The following is a 26,014-nucleotide window of genomic DNA, read 5'->3' on the forward strand; positions in this document are numbered from 1 at the left end:
CTCAGGTCATTTCACAGGGGGCAATCGGAGCCTTTGAATGAGAGGAGCCTTTGAATGAGGAACCCAGGAAGGCCTTTTCCTTTGGACAAGATTTGTGTAGCCATGGCAGGTACCAGTGTAGACCTCTGGCTGGAAATGCAAAGAATGAGCTCAGATCACAGTCAGCTCTAGCAAAGTCAACACATTCTTGGTCTCCAAATAGCTAATTTATTAGGTGATGTTTTAAATTTCCTTCCCCTCTTTTTTGGGGATATTGGTGAAGAAGGTAGAGGGGAGTGACATCATTTGTGACCCTACTTGAAACATTACTAGAGCAAAGTGAAAATTGTTGTTGTTGTTCTGTGTAACCCATGAAGACAAATTTAGTGGGAGCCCAGGCAGGCTGCGGGATTTTAGAAATCTGAGATAGCCCAGGGAGAGTCAGGTCACTGGGCGTGCGGTGTGGTTTTGTTTCTGCACTCTGCACTTCTAACAGTTGCCTTGACATTTTGAACATTTCTTCCTGTTGTTCTTAGGTCAATATAGTTATTGTAATAGTTGAGCGTGATTGTAGATAAGGCTATGATAAAAGCCTTTTTCTGCCTTTACACATGTCGAAAGGCACAACTGACATCAGAGAGTCACTACTTGGCTTACTGGCAATTTTCCCGCCAAAACTTATACCAGGACGGCCAACTTATAAATGATAATTTGCCAGCAGTATTTGCAGGGGACTTTACTTATGTGGTGTGTCTGGGTTTTTTTGTTGTTTGTTTTTTTGTTTGGTTTTTGTTTTTTTGGTGGGTGGTTTTTTTAATTTATTTTTAAATTTCAAGATACATTTCTGTTATAATATGATCAACTATGACTCAGCTTTTATTTTTTTGGTACTAACTTTCTAGCCATTTTTTGGGGAGGAAAATACTGAAGGTACAATTTGTGTGTATTATATGGCTGAACCCTCCTCCAATGAAAACAATTTTAAAGCAGGCTTGATTGTTGATAGCTGCGACTGTGATACAGACAGATCAGAAGATGACAATTTCCACTATTTTAATTTAGTCATTCAGAGGTGGATTTTTTCCCTTTTTTTTTTTTTTTTTTTTTTAGTGACATAGCTGATTATCTCTGTTTCTGCCTTTTTACACTGCGTTGCCCACAGTCTGCTTTTTGCAACCCAAAATTCATATACTGAATGGTAAGGCTGAGTGTAGTTGCCCTCATAATCTCCCCATTGCCCTACTTTAATCTCCCCATTGCCCAGGTTTTAAAAGCAAGGCTGATGTTTTGTTAATTAGGGGGTGGTGGGGGGAGAGAGAGAGAGAGAGAGAGATGAGATATATAGGCTCTGGTGTAGCCTGTCCATACATGCAAAGTGCTAGTTCACACACTCTTGGGGGTCAGAGTTAGAGGAGGGCTGGATGGGGGCTGATTTCTTATCGGCATCCTTTTGGTCTTTTCTCCACTCCATGTTTGGGGGTATCATGAGGCAATGCAAAGTTTAATGGGAGATGTCTGCTTTTTCCGTAGCGGACTGAATGCGGCCTTTCACGATGCTCGTTTTTTCCCAGATGCGACCAAACCGAGTCTGGTGAGGGTCTCTGGACCAGCCTGTCGTTTCAGCCAAGTCGTGTCTTTGCACTCAAATTGCTTCTGGTATGTGCCTTAATTAATTAAATAGTGTAATCTGCCCAAAGAAACCTCCTCCTCTTTCCTCAGATAGTGGCTTGCTCAGATGATTTCTCATTAAAAAAATCCAGTAAGACTGTTTCTTTTGATGCTGTTCTCTTTCTTTCCCTTGTTCAGGGGTAAGCCAGCTTCATTATAAAGGCAGTGTAGCCGGGCAGTTTCTTAGCTGTGGATAAATAGCGGGACCTTTGAGCCGAGCCATTCCAGATGACCTAGGATGAATCAGGCTGCATTCCTAGCGAGGGCACCCCTTTTTCTGAAGAGATGAAAAGCTGCCTTTTAAGCACACACGCATATAACTTGTTTGGGGGCAGATGTTTTTTGGTGTTGCTTTTTGCTTTCCTGAGAATATAGCATAAGGTTTAGCAAAATATTTAAACTGTGACATAGTCACAGGCTGCCTGCACAAGGTTTATTTAGGGGAGGAGAGCGCTATTTATGGAAAGCATGTGGTTTACTTCCCTCCCCCCCCCCCCAAAGTGGCAATAGTTCTTTGAGGTTTGGCATGCTCTTCCATATAGTATGTGAAAGGAAGAGAGGAAGGTTTTTGGAAACTTTCCATACATTCATGTCCACTTTCTCACCCCAGGTTTGAAAGTTTACTGATTATTGTATTTTGTGCATTCATATTTTACCTGCTAGGTTTTGAGCAGTATTTTTAATCTTTTCTTTTACAATCAAATGATGCAATTTTCTCCCCTTTATAGTAGTGGTACATTGATAATCTGAATTAAGTGCAAATTATGGGTGCCGATTAGGAGCAAAATGAGAAAAAGACATTACAGCTCTTGTAAATGCTTCATTATACTAAACTGCCAATTTTAAAGTTCATTTCATTGCATTTAAAGTGAAATGTTTAAAGGAAGTGTGGATAGCTGGAAAGGTTGCCACGCTGCTTAAAAAAAGATTATATGATGATATGAGATACTTGGTTGTCATTGTGTCAATTATGGCTCGTCAGGCAACATTAGTCTTTGATGTCTGGCATTTGTCGAAGACAGTTATATGAGAGTGCTAAAAAGCCCTGAAAAGTACGTTTGTTAGTTGCAGGGTTGAGTAAGACATTCAGCTCTGGCAAAGGGTCTTTATAGTCCAATATTGGCAAGACAGATACATTTTTTTTATGACTCAAGAAAATGTTGCATCAATTCTTTGCCTGATCCTGGGGGAGTCTGCAATGGCCAGCCTACAGATGGGACTTGAAGAATGGCAACTTGCTGTGCAGCGTACAGGATCGCAAGCTTTTGCACAAAATACTGCATGCCTTAAATTTAGAAACCTGTGCTTGCCTCCAAGGGATGTCTCAAGCCCCATTGAGAGTAGCCGCGCCTTCTTGCCTATTTGAGGAGCATGGTTAGTTCTCAGCAGGAGTGAGGCAGGAAGGCGATGGAGCTGAGGGATGTCCTGTGCAACGTGGGTTTTCTGCCCTTCCATGAGCTTAGGAAACGATTAGCTATCAGATGCTACACCCTGATGCTGGAGGTTTGAAACCCTTAGATTTTCGTTCAAACCATTAAGCGCTTTCATGTAATGAAAATCACTTTCTTTGAAAAAGGAAAACATTAAAACAAACAATAACTATTTTTTTTTTCCTAATGACTTTTTTGATCTAAGAGCTTTCAGAGTGCTTAGCCTTGCAAGTTCAGATTTATGTGTTTTTTTAAATTGCTTTACAAAATCACAGGATGTTTCTGTGGTGAACATACATCTGTGCTGGCTTTTGCTGAGCTTTGGAAATAGGTCAGGAATTAAAGCTCCGGCTTTGTGGTTCTGAGGAAAGCCCTTAAGAAACTCTCTCAGACATAAGAGGGCAAAGAGGGGTCACTGGAAATACTGTTTGACCATATATAGATTGCGTGGTCTCTCTTGTCTGCATGTATGTACAACTATACTCTATACACCCACATATATGTATGAGCTGTTGAAACTGGTGCTCTTCAATACTTGCTTAGAAAGGACAGATTGCTGCAGGAAAAAAAGGAGGTAGTCATGGGAAAACGCTGAGAAATGCTGTCTTTACATGGCAGTGGTAACTCCTTATGCCCCTTAAACTTAGCTGTATGTCCTAAGCTTAGCTCTATTGTTTCGTGTACCTCTGCGAAAAAAACCCTGTGCGCGGCATGCATTTACTGTGTGGTTGCATTGCCATGGAAACCAGCACCAAACCTCATTCACACTATGGACGGCTAGAGGTTGTGCGCTGGCATCTGCCCTGTGCTGCCCTCGGGTCTTTTGCAAGCTCTCCTGAGAGGGAGGTACTGAGAAGAGGGACGGTGGCTTGCAGGAGAAGGGAAGAGGAAACGAATCGCACAGGGAGCAAAAATGGCCAATAAAGTGTGAAAAATCAACCATTTTGCCCCACTCCCAAATATTACTGTGTTGCTGTAGTTTGATAATTTTTCTTTTTTGATCTCAGAATAACAGTGGAAATGAATAATCACTAGGTCATTTCTTATTCCCTCACCCTGGGTCTCAGTAGGGCGGTACGGAGGAGCTCTGGGTGAGTGAGGCGTGCACCGAAGGAGCAGGGTGTGAAGCACAGGAGTGGAGAGCTTTGACATAAGGATTAAACCTGGACATGATTTCTGTAGTTATTCCTGCAACATTTATTTTTAAAAAACCAAAAAGTTCAAAGCCTTAGGAAAAAAAAGTCAAGCTAAAGAGAAATGAAATAAAAATCCAACCTTTGGGGTAAATGGAAAATGGAATTCCCCTATACTTGTCCTTCCCTTCCTGCTAGGAATCCTATAGCAGGATTACCGAATGCGAGGCTTTTTCTTTGCAGCAGAACAGGAGGGCAAAAGGAAAATGGGGTAGGAGAAGAGGGGGCTTTTTTTTTTTTTTCCCCTCTAAAACACATCTTTCCTTTGGCAGAAGCAACTTCTTCCATCTCTCCCTAAGTCCTTTATATATTAGACCTGCGGGTGGCCTTTACACAACCTCGTAATAGTGTGGCCTTTCGCTATCCTAAAACATTAATTTCCAGGCATGCTGTGTAGGCAGCCTGCCTTCACGGTGTGCACAATTGTTCATTTCTTCTGGGCCTAGGTTAGGGAGAGCGGCTACTGCTTTCCGACCCCCACCTCCCCCGCTCCCAGAGCCCTCTGTGTGTGCTGAGGATGAAGCGCAGCCGGGAGAGCCTGCCACCTCCCCAATACTGCATTGAGATGAAGGAGGCAAATCACATTTACAGCCGCTGTAAAGAGGACCAGTTTCTTTTTGTGGACGTTGCTGAGTTTAACTAGCAAAAGGTTAGTGTGGCTAAAGGACTAGAAATCTGAGCACGGTACAAACCGTGGATATCGCACCAAATCAGTGCGGCTTTAAAGGTACTTCTCCCTCTTTGTACCTCCTGCTGTCTCTTTCCTGAGGTTGCTGAATCAAACCAAACTAGCTGGTAGGTAAGATGGACATATTAGCAAAATCTTTGCTACACATTTGTTTCTCTTCCTTCTGCTTTCCAAGCAACCTGTGTGGGGCCTGTGGGCAGTGTGCCATAGTGTCAAAATATTTTAAGCATTAAGTCGTTTCTTTGGGATTTGGTATTTATCTGAAACTATATGCACTTAATCTCAAAGTGCTGTAAATTTAAGATACCTTTTATTATGTATAAATACTTTCAAATCTGGGACCTGCCTTGCATAAATGTGCAATAACACACTTAGACTTGGCCCCCAAGAGGGACTAGCTGTAGTCAGGTGGTTGTTTAACAACGTGCTGAGGGGAAATGGAGTGCCAGTGCAAGGTGAAGCCTCGAGCTGGCTGGTGAGCTGCACTGTGGCTGCCATTGCCTCCCCCCACTGTGTGTTTCCCCACAGCGACCCTGCTCCATGCCTCTTCCCGTGGGGGACATGTCAAGGGGACAGGCCATGGAGGCAGAAACAGGAGAAGCGAAGCTTGTGCTGCTTGTGCTGTTCCTCGGCAAAGCAAACTGGCATTTTCAGGAGGCTTTGCACTTGGTCAGTTTGAAGTTGGGTGCAAGGTGCTCATGGTTGTGCTCACAACTGGGATCCCTGGCAGCTTCATTTCAAATCCTGTACTTCTGTGAGAAACGAGGTGCATGTAACTCCTTTATCTCAGCATCCTCTGATGCTGCTCATATGGGTGCAGCAGACATGTCTCGAGCTGTGGCAGCACCTTGCTGTACCCCTTCGCCTCTCCTCTGCTTGCCCTCAGTTGTGTCAGTGTACTAGGGTGAGGACAGTCCTGCAAGAATCCTGATCGTGAGTGTGTGCCAAAGCCGACCACAATTATCCACCTCCTCCCCCGCCATGATCCCAGGCAGCAGGGTGAGGTCATCGCCATGAAATCACTGAGCTGCAATACTGTGTGGGTCCAGCTCAGCATATTCAAGCCGTGCGTGGCTTATTGTCATGTACGTGTGTAATTGCTAACTGGGTCTTCATGTGGTGGTGCCCTGAAAATGAATTGCTGTCATTTTCTCTTTGATTAGTCTCCTCTCTAATTGAAAAGAAGTCTTCCCTTGAGGGAGGTTTTTCTTCATGTATTTTGTTAGTGTATTATTTTTTCTGAATTATAAACTTAATTCCCTGTATATGTCCTAGAAAAAAGAAATGGACTGACAAAGATTAAATATTCCCTCTCAACATGAGGCCAACAATATTCAAGTTTAAAAAAAAAAAAAAAAAGTCTGAAAGTCAACCTTGTTTCTGGTCTGGTCTTGCAGATTTTAAAATGTCACTGCCAAGAGAAATGACCACAGTGGTGAATGAAGCTATGGAAAAAACAGAGCTGAATCTCTTTTTTCATGGTTTTCATGTTGTTGTTGTTGTTGTTGTTGTTGTAATATCTAGTCCCCTCTTTTGAAAATGTAAGTCAGGGAAATGTGTGCACTGAAATTCAGAAATAAACACCTGGACTCCTTTTAGCATTAAAGTACTTGGAATATATATAGATTACCTCGATAGACATGCTTTGTTCATGAAATGAATTGATGAAATTTGGCATGCTTCTTAAAGAGGCCTTTTGCCAGTCTTTCCCCATATTCTTAGCTCATGCCTTTCCATAATGATGTGATCCATGATGGGCAGGAATAATTCAGCCTAACGATGAATAATGGTAGCATTTGTGGTCAACTGGTCATGACATTCTCGCTTGAGCATTTCTCTTTGGGAACTGCGTCTTCGAGTCATGAGACTAGCAGTAATGTCAAGAGCAAGAGCAGCACAGGAACAGACTGGGTGAGGGAGAAGGGGGACATGTGTTTTACAGGGTCCACGGTAGGGGGAAAAGAAAGGAAACAAAGTCTTGCTTGAAATACTGGTATCTTTACAATCACCTCTTTGTGACACTCCCTCCACCCCCAAGTACTTCTGTGTTTAAATCAATGTCTGTCTGCAGCCCTGTGCACAAAACCCACTGGAGTCTCAGTGAGGGAATAACAACCTGTAAGAAAGGAGGTGAGGTGAGTAGAGGACAGGGAAAGCATCAAGGTGGGAAGAATTTATCTGTAGCCTAAAACAAGTAAACGCAAAAAAGAGCAGATGCTTTTAAATGTGCTGGAATCGGACATGCTACCCCAGATTTGGATCCTCCTGGGCAGAGGAAGAGGGGGAGTGTGTTAAACCTGGGGATCATGTTTAAATGGGGACATGATGTAAACACCGTTAGGCCAGAATGAGCTACTTTCATCATGCCGCATCTGTGTATGTTGTTTGTAAGTCTTAGGTATCTTTGAAGGTTAACTTTATGGAGATAAATTATTCATTGCTAAGTAGAAAGGGATGTGTGAAAAATGCAGGCTTCCCCACTGCAGCTTAAAGGCAGAGAAGCTCCTGTGGATACATACTTGTGGTAGCTGCATATAGGAATAGTTTGGACACTACAGTTCTGATTAAAGGCGGGTTTGAAGTACTGTGGTCATGGTGATTAGATGTGTAGGATGCAACTGCTTTGTGTTGAAGCAAAAAATGTGTTTACAGGAAGATGAATAAATGGGAAAGGAGTATCTGTGGTTCAAGGGAGAAGAATTATTAATGTTCCGATGACTTTCGCAAACTGAAAGTCTGGGAAGTTGGTTGTGGCCTAAGAAAACCACAAGTACTCAGGCTTGGCTTAAATTCAGTCTCAAAATTTGTTTGAACGTGTAAGTAGGAATCCAAATATTGTGGTGACAGAAGAGCTGACACTCTTTCCATTCTTCAGATGTCACTTACAGGACACTGGAGATGGTTGAAGAACCAGAAAGCTACACCGTTCTTCTGTAGTGTAAAATACTACTGAAAATCTTCAAGAAGAACAAGAAACTTGATTTACAGTTTTGAATAAAGTGACACTAAGAGAACATGTGCCACTTTGTCATGTGTTACTTCAGAGATTCTGCCAATGTACCCAAAGTGACTCCATCCTCAAAAAGGACAAAAGAAAATCATGTCAAATATGTGTATAGTCTTCTGATGTGTTCCATTAGTTGTGAATTTCTACAAGTATTTTTCAAACACAAAATATATTACTCTAAACAGCAATGGCCTTATTTAAGATGTCACTATTAAGGTAACACAAAGCATGTCAAAATTGTACAGTTTCTGCTGAAGTCTGACTAATCTACAGCTGAAAGGGTTGAAGCTAACCTTGTGCATCTGAGATATCCTAAAAATTTAGTAATAGCGACTCTAGAATTTGACCCATGGTTTTCGGAACAGTTTGGAAAAGTATTTTCACACAGTATATGCCCAAACTTTTTTTTAAACTATCCTTTGCATTTTATCTAAGTTGTGTAAGAATTTGTAACCAGAGACTGTAGACCAGTTACCCATCCAAAGTAAGCAGGAATGTTAGCTGGAGCAGAAGAAACAATAACCAGCTTAAACTGCTAAAATGTTTTCTTTCATTTGTATGACAATGCTATATAAAAGTTCCAGCTGAAAGTGGGGGCTTGTGTTGTTTGATATTGTACAAAAGCAGAATGCGATGTATGGAGAGAGAGAGCACAGAGAGTGCACGCAGTAAAAATCTGACCTGATGAGAGAGTTTTATGAAGAGTTTTGGGAAGAAGGAGTAGGAACAATGATGTTTTGCTACAGTTAAAATAAAATCATATGGAGGTTTGCTTAAATTCGTCTGATTTTGCTTTTTATTCGAGGAGAGGAGTGTGAGAAGCTTGAATTTAAGCTGAAGTAACCTAAAGGAGCTGCATGCTTTTGAGATTCTTTTACTTTAAGGCACTGTAATACAGTAGTCTATGACAAGAGAAGAATTTTGCTCAATCACGGCCTACAAATAGCAAATGTTCCCTTAACAAACACCACCAAAGTCTTTATTGACACCATGAAGCAGTCTTTTCTTAAGCAGACAGTTGAGTGTCTCAGAATAATATCTGTAATGTTGCATGGTAATATTTACATGCGCAAAATGGGTAATTGAACACTTAGGACAAATTCAGAGCTGCTGTAGTGGGTTTAACTTCTTTGAAGTGAAATGATTTGCACATGCCTGCATCATGGCTGAGTGTGATCTCTTCAGCTTTTCAAAGTTAGGTTGCTGAAGATACTAAGGCGGCTGTTTTGGAAACGTATTTCCTAATCCTAGCATTCCTTTTCCACTAAGGATGTGCCTTTAATCAATTATTTACTGACTCAGCCTCAAACAGATCTACACTTTTCAAAACCTTTCTTTGTTCAGTTTGTACCCAAACCTCACGTCCTTGGTATTGGCTTCTGTAGAAAGTCTGAGGCAAGCAATGGCTGCAATTCCATGCAGCTCTGAAAGATGAAACAACACGAAGGAAACAATCGTGATGTCTGAATTTTTTATCTCCTTTTATTGTGTGAATGCTCACTGCATTAGAATAGCCTCACCAGCAACCCCTCTGCAGTTATCAAATGTCTCAGCGTTGTTTCAGTGCTTAACCAGCTGTAAAAGACATTTTATTGCCTTGTATGTTCTTCCACCATAAAGCTTATTATTTAAGTAAATCAATTCGGTATTAGTTTATAGATGACTCTCAAATGGAGAGTTTTTTAAAAAATTTATTGTGACTAGCGGCCAGGTACGCACAGGAAACCAGTACATTCAGAGCAAGCAGCAACCTGTACTGCATTATTTGTAGGGGGGGGTTACCCCACGAGTAATGCAGCGGTCCGTGTGCCCTGCTGCAGAAGACCAGCTGGCTGCTGCGTGCTACCAGAGCTGCTTGCCAGCAGGCATGGCTCATTAGGAGCCTAGTTGCAGGATATAACATCTTTGCAGTCAATTAAAAATGCTGCTTTTTAAAAAGGTCCAGATCTTTCCTGATTCAGCAAAGCACTTCAATACATGTTCAAAGTTAAATGCTTGATTAAAGTTTTGTGTAATAAAGATGTGAGGTCTTGTGCTTGAGGTTAAACAGGTAAGTGCGTTCCCAAATCAGGGCCTGACATGTTACAGTTCTTAGAGGTTTCCAGGAATCTTGAATATCCTGAAATACTGACTTTGCTGATTTCCAAGCTGAGTATAACCTACAACTGAAAAACAAAACCAAACCACATTACTATGAAGCATACAGGAGAGCCTTCTAAAATCCATTTCCTGGTCATCACTGATGCTTCTCTAGTCAAAGAAATTCTAGCAGACTGTTTACATTTTCGTAACATTAAAATAAATAAATAGATTAAAAGAAATTACACAAATCTAGTTTCCTGGAAATGGAGTTAAAAAAAAAAGAACTATTTGGTAAAAGGAATTTATTCTCTGTAGAAAGAAGCAATAAGAGTAATTGAGTATTTACCTCCTGACTGTAGTATTTCTCACTGTACAAGGTGGTATTTTGTAGCCTGCTTCCTGTGGTCAAGTCAGGAAGTGAGTATTAGGAGAACCAAAATTCAAGTTTTTGCCTTAGTATTTTATGTAACAATGCGTGCCACTTTCCCACACTTATTTTCTGGTGTATAACATCCACTTACTTATTGTAATGCCCTACCGATAAATCATTACAATATTTATTAGGAAAATGTCTTTGCTCCAGTCAGTGAGTTAACAGCAGAATCAAAGCTATTCTCTCACTGATTGCGAGTTATTTATAAACCTAACCACTGTGTTGCTTGTGGACTGGGTCTAAACACCTTACTATGAGATCTAAACTCGGCATTTTCTTTTAATGGTATATTGAATTGTCGTAGCTCACTGCTTCATCTTCTGCAATGTCTGATCTTCTTATATTCCCAGTGATATAGCGCAAAGCTTCAGCTGACTGCAGTGAGTGTAGACTCAAGCCCCAACTAATTTTTAAATGCAATTTGTTGTAAGTGATTAATTGGTGAAGCATGCTATGAACGTGGACTGTTTCATTCTTCCTCTAACTTTGTGCTGTTAGAGAACAAGTTGAAATAAGTTTTCCGGTGTGTATGACACCCTGATTTTATGTTTTCAACTTTTGTTTTCAGTCTGAATTGGACTGGAGTGGAATTTTGTTTTTAACTCATTTGGACCTGAAACGTAAAACCAGATAGCCAAAACAAACATGTTCCCTGTACGGAGACCGCCTAGAAGTAGCTGGGAATTTGGTCACAGCCTGCAAGGCAGGCACAGCACCTCCCATCGAGGTTGGGATGTCACCTGTCCCCGTGGGGCCGGCACCGGCTGCCCTGGGGACCTCTGGGCTGAGGGTAGTGGCCTCTGGCAGCCCAAGTGGTAAGGCAGCAGTCAGATCCCAGGGGTCTGTCTCCAGTTTCCACTCTCAGATTCACTGGATCTGTTCAGGGGTAAGGCTCTGAGGCTTCACAGGTTACCATGTTTCGGTTATGTTGGGGATGCTTGAACGCCCCAGAGGTGCAGGTTCTGGAAACAATGAAATCCAGAGATCTGGGGCAAACTCTGCTACAAGACCAGCCCCCAAAATCCACATCCGTCACAGCCCACCAGAAATCCACATGAAAGTTCAGTGAGAGCCCTGCCTTTCTTTGCCTTGCCCCAAATTTCCATGTATTTCAGATGAAGCATTTTGGGTTCCATGATGCAAGCCTCTTTAGATGAAAGCATTCGCAGCAAAATGTCCAGCCCCACCTAGACACAGGGGTGAGCCTGAGCTGGGAGGCTGCATCAGAAAACAGGTGAACTTTGGAAAAGTTTGGACCATATGTGAACTTTGCCACTGATCAAATATAAATAGTCCTGCTCAGACCCTAACAGCTGAGTTGCAGCAGAGCTTTTGAAAAGATTGAACTTGGATCATAGTTTTATGGCTATCTCTAAAATATTTTATTGCTGTTTTATGACACCAGAGTGTAGATTATGGGGCTGTAAAGACTTGCGGTGTGAAGGTTTTATCCTTTGCTTATGTACAAAACATAAATAGTACCCTTTTGTTTTTAGAGAAATATATATATATTTTAAAAAGTACAGCTTATAACTACAATATAGTAATATAACTGTTATTACAGTTATTATTAATACACAATACATGTGTATTAGTAAGAAGAACACCTTACTCAATTTTTTTTTTTTAAGTGTGGGTACTTTATTTTTGTTAGTTGGTAGTGTGTAATTATTTTCAGTCCATTGATGTAGGTCAAGTGATTAAACAAAAAGGAGGGGGGAATAAGTGTGTGTTGTATGTATGTAAGTAGTGTGTGTAACACTATAAGGATCAGAGAGGAAATGTCTTATTAGATGAACTAACGGAGAAAAATGTCTTTTGGAAGCACAAGCTCTTTCTCAGGTCTGAAAGAAACCTTATATAGTTTGTGTGTAAATATAATGAATCGGCTTATACTATGTGTGTACACATACATACGTGCCTACGCAAATGCAGTTATATAGATGCAACAACAGCTACAATATTGACTCATTTGTATTAAAATTGCATGGCCGTGTTCTCCATTTTTTAGAATAGGAATGGTAACAAATGAAAATGTTTAGTCTCCTATCACATTTTTAAAGCTAACGTAAAACTATGTAATTCAAGAAATGTGTTACATTTCGGAGTCAAGGGGATTAAAGATCAGTTCCCTTTGGTTGTGACTTCATCGGGATTCATCAGTAGCTTACCCTGGCCTTTACCTCTTGGGTTTTGTATCCAGTACTCCTTCAGATTTTGCTCCATCCCATGTTGAGATGACTCACTGTCATTTCCTTCCACTATCTCATGCTGAGTGACCATGGGCAGAAAAATTGTTTTCATCTGCTCCTTTTAGTTAACGTTCTTGTTCCAGTAGACTTGCTCAGATAAATTTTTTCACAAGTTATGAAACAGTTATTTTATATCTGTGGACTCCATGTTATTCTCCTGCCCCCAACGTTGGCACCAATGTCCTTTCCAGTCTCTGGGGAAAAATGCTGGTTTATGCTGACTGGGATGAAACCGAGGTGTTAAGTGTCGTTCTCCTGTTCTCCAAGACTGGAAGGACTGGGATGGGGCATGAGTGGCTATAGTGGTGTGAAATACATGTTTTTAGTGGTCCTAAATTGTTATTGTTCAAAATTCTTACAGGTAATGTCTTTATTCCGCTAGGAGATGCGGACAGATCACTCTTTACCAGCTGTCAAGGCAAATATTGCTATATAGTCCTTGCTCTCAGCAACATCCTCAGTGTCCTGGTGATGGGATGCCTTGGAAGGACTGTGCAGAACAAGCTTCGTACTACCTCTGCACTTCAGGCTCTCTGTGCTGTAAGTACACGATATAGTGTTGTGGCTACCACTTGGAATTTCCAAGTTGGTTAACTAGGAGTGTTTTGACTTAACATCTGGAAAATGTATTACTATTTTGATGATTTTATGCTTTTTAGGTGGATGAAACTTTGTATCTGGCTCAAATAAATATGAAAGGTGCTTTTATGTTGATTTATTAGTCCCTATAATCAGCAGAAGTTTCCATGATTGTTAGAGAAATTAGTATTTTTCCTGTAGTGCATTACAAGCATGCTGTAAACAGCACGGAGGCTGTAATTGACAGGCAGCATCTGATAAAATTCATTCTTTTGCTGCTGCGCCTAATCAGAAAGGGAGGTGATGCTTTTGGTTATTTTGAAGATATATTCCCTAGGACCTATAATATGTCTAGCGGTATCTCTGAATATATATATAGAGGGATGTTGAAACAATGTTATGTGTAGAGGTGTACATTTTCCAACTGTAAGAAAGATGTGTCTGCAACCTAACTGCACTCACTTTAGCCGAAATAAACGCTTTTGGGAAGAATTTAGCTGAATGGTTATTTTTGGTCTGGCAAAGGGGAAACCGACTGAGTGACTGTCATTACTCTGATGCTGATTACTGGAATTGACCAGCTTAAGGGCAATTTGCTAACTTTGTTTAAAAACAAAACTGGTCTTTCTGGGCCCAACTGTGATTTGGAAAGGGAGGAACTCTAAACCACTCTTTTTTTTTTTTCCTTTTTAAAAATAAATAGAAATTATTTTTTTAAAAAAAGTTTCCTAGCCGAAAACATTATCCAAACCCCACATGCTGTGGGATTTAGGGAATTAACAGGATGATTCAGACATACAATCCTCACATTCATTCCCACTCCTGGGACTTTTCCTTAAGGAATAAAACTTCTTTCCTGCACTTGGTCAGAAACAAAACCAAACCAAACCCTCTTCTTTTTTCTTTTTCCCTTTTTTTTTTTTTTTTTTTGACTGGAAAGTAAGACAACTAATAAACCTAACATTAAGCTCTGGCGCATGCTGTAGTCCAGTATAATCTCAGGATATGAGCGGTGTGACTTTAGCAGGCGTTTGCAGCACTCCTCCCTGTGAGCTCTTGACTGGTATGTTGTCCGATCACTCCTTCCCTTTCCTCTCCCCTGCTCCATATGGCGATATGTGCCAGCAGGGGCTAAAGGGTGGTTCAAAGTATTCCCTTTTTAGTTTGTTTTTTTTTTCTTAGGGAGTGGGACAGAAGGCGCTGAGACCGCTGCCGTGTGTATTGGTTTGCACCTCTGTGAGAAGACAGACCAAGGGCGCTGCCTGAGCTCTGCCCCTGAGTAACAGAAAGTTGTGATCTTGCAGCCCTGCTGCTCTCTTGATGTAACTCCGGTTTTCTTTTCCTATGGGGGGGGAAGGTCATGTAAGCTGCAGCAACTCTCTTGCAGCAGGAGTTAAGAGTACTCGGAACGTGCAAAATGCCCAAGGTGTGCACAAAGAATCAGTTTATGATGGATTGGTTTCACACTCTTTCCCCTTTTGTTGCTCCTTATCAAAACCAAACTCAAAGAAAATATATCCTTTCATTTATGCAGGAAATACAGCAAGTTAGTGAGACTAGGTGGTTGTCCATACTGCAGTTCAGTTTAAATGCCCACATGCACATCTGTTTTCTTGCTTTCTCCCTCTTAGGACTGCTTCCCTTGGTGCTCCTCCTGCCAGTTGGGTTTAAAGATTCCTCTAACATAATCTTTAACATTTTTAAATTTATAGTCTGAATTTTTTTCTCTTTGGTCATTCTTCCTCAATACCCAGCAACTTCTTCATCCATCCCCTTGGTCCCTCTTCTGCTCCTTGAACCAGGAAAAGTATCTTAGCTTGCTCTTGTATTATCTGGTCCCCAGTTGAATCAAGTAGTACCAGGCCACCTGGAGATTTCTTGATTTTCTTTTTTTCTATATATATATTCCCCCCACATTTTTTGTTCCATTATTTTTATTGCTGGGCTTCCCTGCCAAATTCAGGCCATGTTGGTCAATCTGTCTGACCTGTCTCTCCTCCATCTTAGTTTATAGAGTCTCTGTGGCTTCTTTTAAAATTCACCTGAGTTCATTTGATTGTTTCAAGCTTCTCTGCTGTTCCAATCCTGTTTCACAGCTGCTTTTCTTACTGTGTCTTCAGTTTGGGGGTAATCCCAAAACAGAGCAAGTTTACTAAATACCTTGCCAGGATTTTCCCTTTCACTGGCACAGTTCTAGGCGACTAGATCCACAGCTGCATTACTCACTGCATTTTAAAGACAATTCCAAGCTGATAGGAGGATCAGAGGGGCTGCCTGCAGTATGCTGCCTTTCACCACATTCCTGATTCCCATTTTGCTACACCAGATGCTGCCAACATCCTTGTCTCTTAGGTGCTTCTGTAGCCTGGTGTCTCTCCTCCCTTTCCTCAAGCTGATGTTTTGCCGGTGTTTAAATCCACATCCAGTTGTGTTTTTATTACGCAGAGAGATGGAAACTCTGCCCAATGATTCCTTTTCATTCTCCACCTTCCTTTTGTTTTGTCTTAAACATATTCAAGAGGGAAACAGGAGGAGGGATGGAAAAGGAAGGGTTCGGTCTAGACTTCCAAAGCAATTTCCTTTTCCCTACAGAGCACAGCTCATTTCCTTCCAGAGCAGTGTGGCTGGGAAGTTGCACATTTCTTCTCAGCACTGACTTTCCTGAAATTTGTTGAGTCAAAGCACAGCTACTAGGAGTGGTCCAGAGGACCGTAAACATGAGTGTGTGAGTGTTCTTCCCTCTTTTGCTGCCAAATGGAAGAATAAACAGAGATTAATGTGGAAGGGAGAGGGCGGTCTTGATAAGCAGCCACAGGGTGGAAATGTTGAAAGAAAATACATAAATATCCATAGACACACCTGCACTTGGGTGTTTCTGCATTGTGGGGTCTCACAGGGCTTATTTTTGCCATAAATATCTCAAGGACAGAAAACTGAGCAATGCGGAGGTTGATGATTTGCCTGAGGATTAATTATAAGGATTTGCCTTTGGGGGGGGCGCGGGGGAGAAAAAGAAAAAGATAGTTTATAGTTGTAACTTTAACTCTTTATACATTGCATTTAGCCAAAGATGGGAGAGGTTTTTTTTCTTTAAAATGCATTTACATTTGCTGGTTTTGAATAGCATCCCTTTCAGTACTGTTGCATCCACTCTTACCAGGTTTCCTTTAAATCAAATTAATAAATTGCTTTAAGTCAAATTAAAACCAGACCGAAAGAGTAGCATAGTCATGACTGAGCAACTTTTCTCCTGTGAGTTCAAGATATTCTCTGCTTAAATTTTTCAGGTGAATTAAACTCAGTTTGGAAAGGAAATGCTTCCAAAAAAAAAAAAAAAAGGAAAAAGTGATGAGATCATAATCTGTCAACTCTATGGAGTTTCTAATTTAGCTGGTGCCTTTCTGTGTTTGTTTACTTAAGAGATGAGATTTCTTCTGTGTTGAGTGTATGGAGACATGAACAGGAAGATGAGCTGGAATCTGACTATGCACTTGATTTAAGATAATTATTTCATCCATTCAGTTTGGCTTTTGCTTAGCAAGACAAAGTTACATGGTATTTATTGTCTTGCCACCGGTAATTGCAGATTTGTCTGAATAACTGATGCTTATTTCTGAGTCTGAAAAAGCTTGTAACTGATTTCTTGTGTTAATTGTCAGAAAATGCACAATGAATCTTTAGAGGGGTACTTCCAAACTACCAGGTATTGCAGTTACGCAGGCTGATCTTTTTTCCATAGAGGAATAGATCAGGAAACTGCCTTTACATTTCATCTCAAAAACAGAAGTTCGGCAAACTCTATAGGCAGAGGATCTTTAAAAGATCTCCTGCTTCTCAGACCCTTTGCCTTGAAATCCCAACTACAGAAAACCCTTCTGCTATTAGGCACAAAGTAAAACATCACAGTGTTTGCTCCTCTCCAGCTCTGTGCCATTTTTTCGTGTGAAGGAAAACACCTGGCTTAGGAGGAGGTTGTGTATGGGTAGGCATGCCGGTGGGGAGTCGTTACTATATCCACTTGATTATCCTACACCGCATAGTGCCAAGCTATTGGGGCCTCAAAATTTGGGAGTTGCTATCTGGCATGGGAGACTTTGTAAGGACAAGAAAAAGACGTTACGGTATGTAATGTAATATAAAGACCCTGTTATGGAGCTCAGTCTGCAAATTACAGACCATTTTTGTGAGGGTAGGGGATGCTTCTTCTTGCTTGCTTCAGCTAGGTTGCGGGTGGCCAGACTGGTACAGGGAGGTACAACTTTTCCATTTGCAGAGGTACCTCTGGAGTGAATAGATGTGTAGCTAGTAGCTGAAGGTGCTTGAGTCAGTTACAACCTTATTATAATCCATCCAGCTGTGTTGGACTGGTTGGCTCGAGTTTTTGACAGCTGTAGTTGGCAGGGAAATCTCCGCTCTGTTAAAGGCAGTTCTGGCAGTGCCAGGTGTTCAAGATGGAAACAGAGGTGGGGGAAAAAAGATGGCTATGACATTTGTACTGATATCATCTGCCACTGAGTGATCACTGCGGGCTTTTTTTCTTCCTGAAATGTGTAACTCTACGTAGTTTGGATTTTTTTGTCTGTTTGCTGTCTATAATAGGTGCTAAGGCTGCATTTAGTAGATAGGGTGAGGGTGATAGGTAAAGGTGCTGCTTTCTAAGAGGGAGAATGGATACGCAACAAATACAAATGATTTAGAAAATGCTACTTTTGTAGCTGTGATCGTGGCAGTACTGGGGACTTTTAATACTCGAAGCAATGTCAATACACTCTGATCAAGAGGAGAAACTGCAATAGTAGGTAACGTTTTTACCCTGCCAGGAAAAGACAGGCCAGCATCTCATGTTTTCAAGTAATTTTTCATCTCGTTTTTTCCAAGTATGCACTCTAATGGTACTTGTGGGGTCGGGGGAGACTGATCTTTCTGGTGCAAATTGAGGTTGTAAGTGGTTTTGTACATGTAGTTGCTCAGTCTTGCAGGAAGCAGGGCAGTTCCAGAGAAAAACCAGTTGTGTTCCTGGAAAGCCAGCATTTGAAGCAGTGATACGCTAAATGTTGAATGAGGCACATCAAAATACATGGAGGCCTAGGTGGAAATTAAAAGAAGGAAAACCCCAAGGTATCTAGTTTTGTTGCCCATCATCTGCTAGGACTCCAGTATCTCCAGAGAAAGTAACTCCATCTCAGAATTCCTCAGATCTTATATTTGTGAAATGAGGACAACAAGCAAAGTGCCTTCAGTTCTAGGGATAAAAAGGTGCTATATAAAGATTGAGTTTTATCACTATTAATAATAGTATGATTATTGATTTATTCTCACCGTAATTTTTACATCAGACATAATTACTGTTTTTTTGTGGGTGGTGTAGGATGCATAAAGCTGAAAAAATACTGTAATTGCTCTGAAGGTATTGCGCACAGGCAGCCTGTAAAGATTTAGTTCTTTGCTTTGTCCTGCTATGTGACATAGCCTGTAGCAGTAAAGTCCTTTTAGATCAATGTATTTCAGCAGAATTGTTTAGTATTTTCCTAGTAAATGATCGACAAATAAAACACACTTGAAAAGGAAACCAACATTTACTTTCTATTTTTGAAGTTGTCTCATATTTTGCAAAACAAGAGGCTAGATCAAGATCTAGCATCCACATCTAAATATCAGTGTGTCTTATGCTAAACTGATGTCGGTAGAAGAAAACAGGTAAGAAGAGTTACATTTCTTATTCTCACCATTGCATCTCGATTACTGTTGTTGTAGCTGACTCTTATGCAGAAGGCGCATAAGAATGCATGGCCATCTCTTTGCATCAGTTTTGTGTGTCTTTGCATCAGGAGTGGCAGTGTTCAGGTCTTATCTCTAGACTAGTAATGCCTTTCCTGTCAAGTGTCTCCTTTTCAGTTTCGCTGGCTCAAATAGAATAAAATGCACTCACATTTAAAAACTTAAGTGTGCTCTTAGTCTCTAGATTTGGAAAAAACTGGTAGCTGGCTTGTTTAGTGAACAACCCTTGATTGCAATCTCTAATCTCAGAACGGGTTACTGGGCTCACCTGCCTTCTTTCAGTGCTGTTGCTGAGCTCAAACGGTCAAGACTCAGGCAGATAACTGTGATGCTGAGTGGAACTGGAAATGTGTATGTAAATGTTATTTTTGGCTAGCGCTTTTTTTTATCCCCTCTTTGGTACAAATGTGATGAATAATCACCGTCACTAAACTGGTTGGAAGCAGGTGGAATAACATGTTACACCATGGACAGAAAGTGTTTTCAATGTGAAAGAAGTCTTGGAGTTTCCTAAATGCTTGCAGGAGGAATACTTCCTTCCTGAAACTTCAGGAGGTGGATGGAGACTTACTGGGCTGTGTATCCCTTGACTCCTGCTAACTTTACCTAAGCATTTAATAGGTGCTACAGAAATAAGTGTGACCGAGAACCATAATACTTCTCAGAAAATAGCTTTTTGAGATGTCGCACTATCCCATTTTGTGCCACCCTGGTAGCTCTGCTAAAGCAGCTCAGAGCAAATCCCTCCATCACAAATGCATAAAATGGGTTGAGGATGGATATAAAGGTACCTCTCCCTCCAACATCACTAAATTCTTTTCCTCTTTCCTACCCACTGCCCTTTATATCAGAAACATTACTGGATATACATCTGGGAAATTAGCAGAAAGTTTGTTTTACTTCTTTTCAAAGTGTTTTCATGGTTTTAGGTGAATGTTTGACTTATGTTCGTTGGCCCTTGCACAAGAGACTGTGAAAGCTATTTCCTTTTTCCTTAATTAGAGCATACGGAATATCAGGTTTCTGAGCAGTGAATTTCCTCTCAGGAGATAGGTAAGCATATGTGGTAGAAGTGGTTGTTTTTGTAGCCTTGAGAAGTTGGTCCTTCTGTACTTTGCAGATACTTTCTTAAGCCAAACTTGTACTTTTCATACAGACAGAAGTGCAGTCTTTTTTTTCCTTTTTCCTTTTTCTCCCCCCCCCCCTTTTTCTTTTTTTGAGTTAAATAGACAAGTGGAGAGTTAGAAATATCTGCGTGAATTCCTAGGAGGGTGGTATTAGGAGCATGGTAGCAAACATGGTGAAGACAGTGGGCCAACCTAGTTTGTGTGTGTAACTTGATTTGAGTCAGCAGAGCTTCACTAGAGCTAAAGCCAGCCCTCTGCCTTTATGCTGGTATTTTCATGCATGACTTATTTGCAGTGCTGGTGAGAAAGGGAAGAAAAAGAAAAAGGGAGAGATGTTTCCCTCTCTTTGCTCATGTCCTGGTTTTTAAGGTCATGTATTTTTATAACTGCTGGTTTGTCTGTGTGGGTGGGCAGGTATGAGTCTCGGTCTGTCTTCTCCTTGTGCAATGTCAGGGGGAAGTTCAGGTTGGTGCACTGCCGGGGCCAGCCCACATCCTTCACCCACGCAGCCCCATGAAGCAGCTGCACACATCAATCAGGGAAAACCCTCAGCTCTGCACGCCGTTGGAGCAGGTGTGTGAGCTCACAGTGACATCAGATGACTGTCACGTTGCCACGGGGCAGCCATGGGCGCCTGGCAAGTGTTCTGTGTGCAACAGGTCTACCTCCCAAAGTAAATGATAGTCTTTGATGCAAAACATACAGCTCCAACACTCAGACCACCGATACCCATCCTTTCCTTTGATGGATGCTCTGGGGTAGAGCGGAGGGAAAGAAGAGTGAGGAGAAAGATTTTTTGCAAAAAATTGCAAATCTCCATACAAAACCCCCTGCCTAGTGCTGTGCTCAACCAGTCACATTGTCAACCAGTTACAAGCATTGCAGAGGGAGGAAGGGAAGACCAAGGCTGTGTCCAGCCAAAAGGGGAGCTGGCTAGATCAGTCATGACCCAAGGATTGGAGAGTTCTTGAAGCACAGGCAGATGCTGTGATGTGGGAAAAAGTCTTGCAAAGCTACTGCTTTTTTGTCCATTTAGTGTTGGTTTGTTGGGTTGTTTTTTTTTTTAAACACCTATACTGCACCTTGTTTTCTTTCCTTGAAAGATGAACCCAGAATAAATGCACACTCACCCTACCCAACCTTCTTTATTTTGGTGTCTCAGAGTTTGTAGTTGTCCTGGTTTCGGCTGGGATAGAGTTAATTTTCTTCCTAGTAGCTGGTACACTGCTGTGTTTTGGATTTAGTATGAGAATAATGTTGAGAACACAATGATGTTTTAAGTTGTTGCTAAGTAGTGCTTACACTAGTCAAGGACTTTTCAGCTTCTCATGCCCTGCCAGGTGCACAAGAAGCTGGGAGGGAGCACAGCCCAGACAGCTGACCCAAACTGGCCAAAGGGATATTTCATACCGTATGATGCCATGCTCAGTATATAAACTGGGGGGAGTTGGCCAGGGGGGCGATCACCGCTGCTCGGGAACTGGCTGGGCATCGGTTGGCGGGTGGTGAGCAATTGCATTGTGCATTGCTTATTTTGTATATTCTTTTATCATTATTATTATTATTTTCCCTTCCTTTTCTGTCCTATTAAACTTGTCTTTATCTCAACCCATGAATTTTACTTCCCCCACCCACCCACCCTGCCCCCCGATTCTCTCCCCCATCCCACTGGGGTGGGGGTGTGGGGGTGAGCGAACAGCTGTGTGGTGTTTAGCTGCCTGCCGGGTTAAACCACGACAGTAGTATACCAACACCTAGCTGTAAATGAATTAACTGTATGAAGTGAAAATACTCTGTGCTTCCTCAAGCGGAGCTGTTGGCTTTTTCCAAGTCCTGTCTACCTGGACTACCTCTGTTACGGAGTGTGAGGCAAACTCTGTCCCTCTGTGCCCAGGTAAGTGTGGAAGTGCATCACTGGCTTAATTTGCCCCTGGGAATTCAGTAGAGTGGCTCTGGGTTGTATGAGTACATATGAGAGATGAATTTGGTCTCAGCTTCTGTCTGGGACTTCAGATAGGATATCTGTATACATAGCCTTTATTTTGCTAAATGAATGGAGTATATTGGAACAAGTTATTTTTGGAACATATGCCAGCGGGCAGAGGAGGAAATCTGAGGAGCACTGAGACGGTAGGTGCCTCCAGTCCTGGGCATGCTCTTAGACAGTTGGCAGAGTGACGTCTCCACCATGTGGGGGTGGGGTTTCAAAAGTTTAACATCTCCAAAAATGGAGTTTAGAGTATCTTTCAGTCTGCCTGTAGCACTCTACCCCCCTCAGTGCCTTGGGGACAGGATGCATGTGTACCTTCCTTCCAGTTGCAGTCCAAACCTTGCTTATGAACAAGTGTATGAAGAAACTCATAGAATTTAATTTTTAAATGAAATGGCTTATCCAATTACTTTATCTTTACATGTAAGCAAGAGAAAGCAAGATTTTAAGAAAGAGTGGTGTTAATCATTATAGACATCCTTTGTAAGAAAAAACCCCACTTTTTCATCCATTAAAATATTGAAGCCTTCCTGATTCAGTGTATTCACAGACATGTAAAAATTACAGGTTAAGGGCCTAGATGGGAAAAGATCGCCCTTATATTGCCATGCCAACAGTGTTCATGCTGCTCCATTTCACCTACAGATAATAATAGAGATAGGTGCCTAGACCCAGGAAAGGAGGCGGCTTCAGTTCTGGTGTGCACAGTTCTTACACAAAGTAGAGCAATTCTGACTCCTACAAGATATTTCCAGCTTTGAAATACTGTTTTGTTTGGTGATGAAAGGTAATGACTTAGCAAGTGTATAATTGAATATTGCCATGTTAGTTTACGTAGATAATGAGACTATCTTCAGGTACGTTACATAACTTTTTGTTGGTGTGACTTCTGCAAAAGGGATCTGAGTCCTTCTGCTTTAGGATGTGAATTTACCACCAACCAAGCAGTTGAGAAGAATCTTCCTGTAGGGAGAAGTGTCCTCTTCCCCCAGCCCACCCTTTTGTTTTTCTTTTCTGCCAGCCTCTCTTGAAAACAAACTCCTAGACCAGCTGCTTCAGTGTTACGTTTTTTGCCTTTCCTATAGAGGTCAGTCCCTCCTTGTTTCACACTCGGGAGCCACGTGGGTAGTGGTTGGCCCTGCTTTAAGGTGTAGGAACTGCTTTCCGTGCACTTGGATAACATTGCACGGATGCTGACCCGCAGGCTGAAGCACAGGAGAATAACCATGCGATGGTCACGGAGGGGTCGCAGCACACTTGGCTTTACCAGCTCTGTTTTGCTACTTTATCATACAAATGAGCTTGCTCTCCTAATCAGGTTTTCACACAATGAGGGTGGAACAGGCTGGTACAGATGGCGGGAGAACTGAAGGAGGGTGGGGAGAGAGGGGGAAGAAAAGGAAAAAAAAAAGAAAAATATTTGTCAGGCTTGATAGTGTTAATGAAAACATAAAGAAAGAAAGGAGGAAAGCAATGTTTGGAGAGCAAAGAGTGACCTAACAAATGTGACCTCTGTTTTTCCCAGGGGCTTCTGACTTTGAAACCAAAGCTGGCTTTAATGTTCACCAGGTGCCATCAGGGTGTTTTGATTCCTGTTAAGGAAAGGAATTAGCCTTCTAGTTTCAGCATCTGCACTTCAGTGAACTTCAGTGACAGGGTGTATTCTTGTTCAGATCATAACCCTTGAGGTTCAAAGGCCATGAGCAGCTCAATAATTAATTCTGTTACTTCCACAGGAGGTGATGAACACAGACCTGTACTTCACACAGGTTTTGCCACAGGAGCTTTTCCAGTCCTGTCCCTGCCCGAACAGGATCTGCCTGAGCATCTCTGAACAGCCAGCCAGAGCAACTGGAAAGCTAGGCAGACGTAGCACAGACGCAATGCTGGCACTAAGATTATTCCTCACACTAAAATAATACTTTAAAGTTCATATTTTGTTAGCTGAGATTATAGTTCAATTTCTTGGAAGAAGTGAGATGTTATTTTGCTCAAGATATACGGCTCTTTGTCCCCTGTTGTTATATAAGCAAATTGTTGTTGCTTATTGTCCTCTTTCTGGCTGCTTTCTCTCTGTGGGTGATTGTGCCTCTGATATTACCTAGATATCTCATCCCTGCTTGTGACCTGAGTGTCACATATAGATTTTAGCTCTTCAGGTGATTGTCTTGTTCTGCAGAAGATGGATTTATGGGAATATTGCGTATTGTCAGCCAGAGGAAATGACCGACTGATCGGTGGGGTCTTTGTTCCCCCTACCCCCTTTCCTCTGAGAGGCCCAAGAGCCAACTGTTCCTGGATGGCTCCCCCTCCCCTTGTGAGGCTCAGGAGATTCAAGCAGCTCATCTAATCCTCTGGCGTAGAGGCTGTGTTGCAGCAAGGAGGAAGGTAGAGTAGGCAATGTGACCTCGACAGAAGATTTTTTTTTTTTAGGGGGGAGGACCTGGGGCTATTCAAGGGCCAGCTCAAGATCATTGAAGTGCTGGTCACTGGAGTAGTGGGGTGGGCAAGATGACATCCGACGACGATTCTGCAATATCTGTCGTTCTCTTGGCCCTCAGTACTGTAGCAAATGGATGCTTTAAGAACAGAATATAATAGTATCTCTAACACCTCTAGTTGTACTGCAGAACCATGTGGGTCCAGAAGTGCAACAGGATGATCTCTCCTTCTACTCATCCGTACAAGACCTCCTGCACCCAATGTCTGTTGTACGGTCCATTCATTTAAAAGTGTAGGACCAGAGCAATTTCAACAAGAGATTTGGGATGCTGTTGTGCACCAAAGATCCAAGACGGCTAGCATTCACTGAACTGACCATGGTGATGATGTTGTTGTTAATAATTACATTTCATATTGTGGCACAAAATGCAGCTTTTCTTTATCTTTGTGTAGAAATGTTCAGTTTATACTGTAGTAGTGCTTCTTACTTAAAGTGGAAAATTGCTGCATAAAGTTGTATTTGCATCCAGAGAGAGCATTTTATTAATTAGTAAATAATGATATGATGAAATTGAAGCATACTGCCTTTTCTTTTTCAGCCTTACTTTGAGGAATGCATACTATAGAAGTGTATGCACAAATAAATGGTTGTCCCTGCGTCCCTAAAAACTTAGGCAGACATGTTGCAATATAATTTAATTTTAATGGCAATGACAGTTTAGAAAGGAAGTGCTGTCCAAAGATAGGCAAGGAGTATAGCAATAAGAATGTACTTTTATGAGTTTAAAATAGAAGCATATTCCTATAAACTGGAGTCACAATATTAACATGCAGATATATAGATATGTATTAATATCTTGTTAGCATTAAAGTATGTTTGGAAATTGTCTTGAAAATTACCAATCCAGGCACAAAATCTAGGTACCTGTTCTTTTTACTTCATGTTAGGATAAAAAGCTTGCAGTTGGTGAGTGGGATTTAGCAATGCTACAGGCATTGCTGTGGGTTTTGGGGCTGATTATAATCACTAGGGAGACTGAAGTGTATTGAAAACCAGAAAATCTCAACAAGCCTTTTAAATGAATTGTTGAAGTCCTCTAAGAGGATTTTAGAATAAAGGTATCTGAATGCATTCACACATGTGGGGAAACCTGAGTGCATATGTGCGTTGCTGGGCCCTGGTCTAATTTCATGTGATACTACCATGAACTAAGCCTGTGTTACTGTAAAGTGCGTGTTGACTTGGATAGTGCCTTCCGAATGAATTCAGAGCTCTTATTAGTATAAGGACACTTCTACTAGAGAACATGGGCCTTCTTCAGTTGCACTGAGTGATTTTTAAGGATGCTTCAACATTGGGGACTGG

This window comes from Aptenodytes patagonicus, chromosome 2 (assembly GCF_965638725.1).
Source record: "Aptenodytes patagonicus chromosome 2, bAptPat1.pri.cur, whole genome shotgun sequence".
NCBI classification, from domain to species: domain Eukaryota; kingdom Metazoa; phylum Chordata; class Aves; order Sphenisciformes; family Spheniscidae; genus Aptenodytes; species Aptenodytes patagonicus.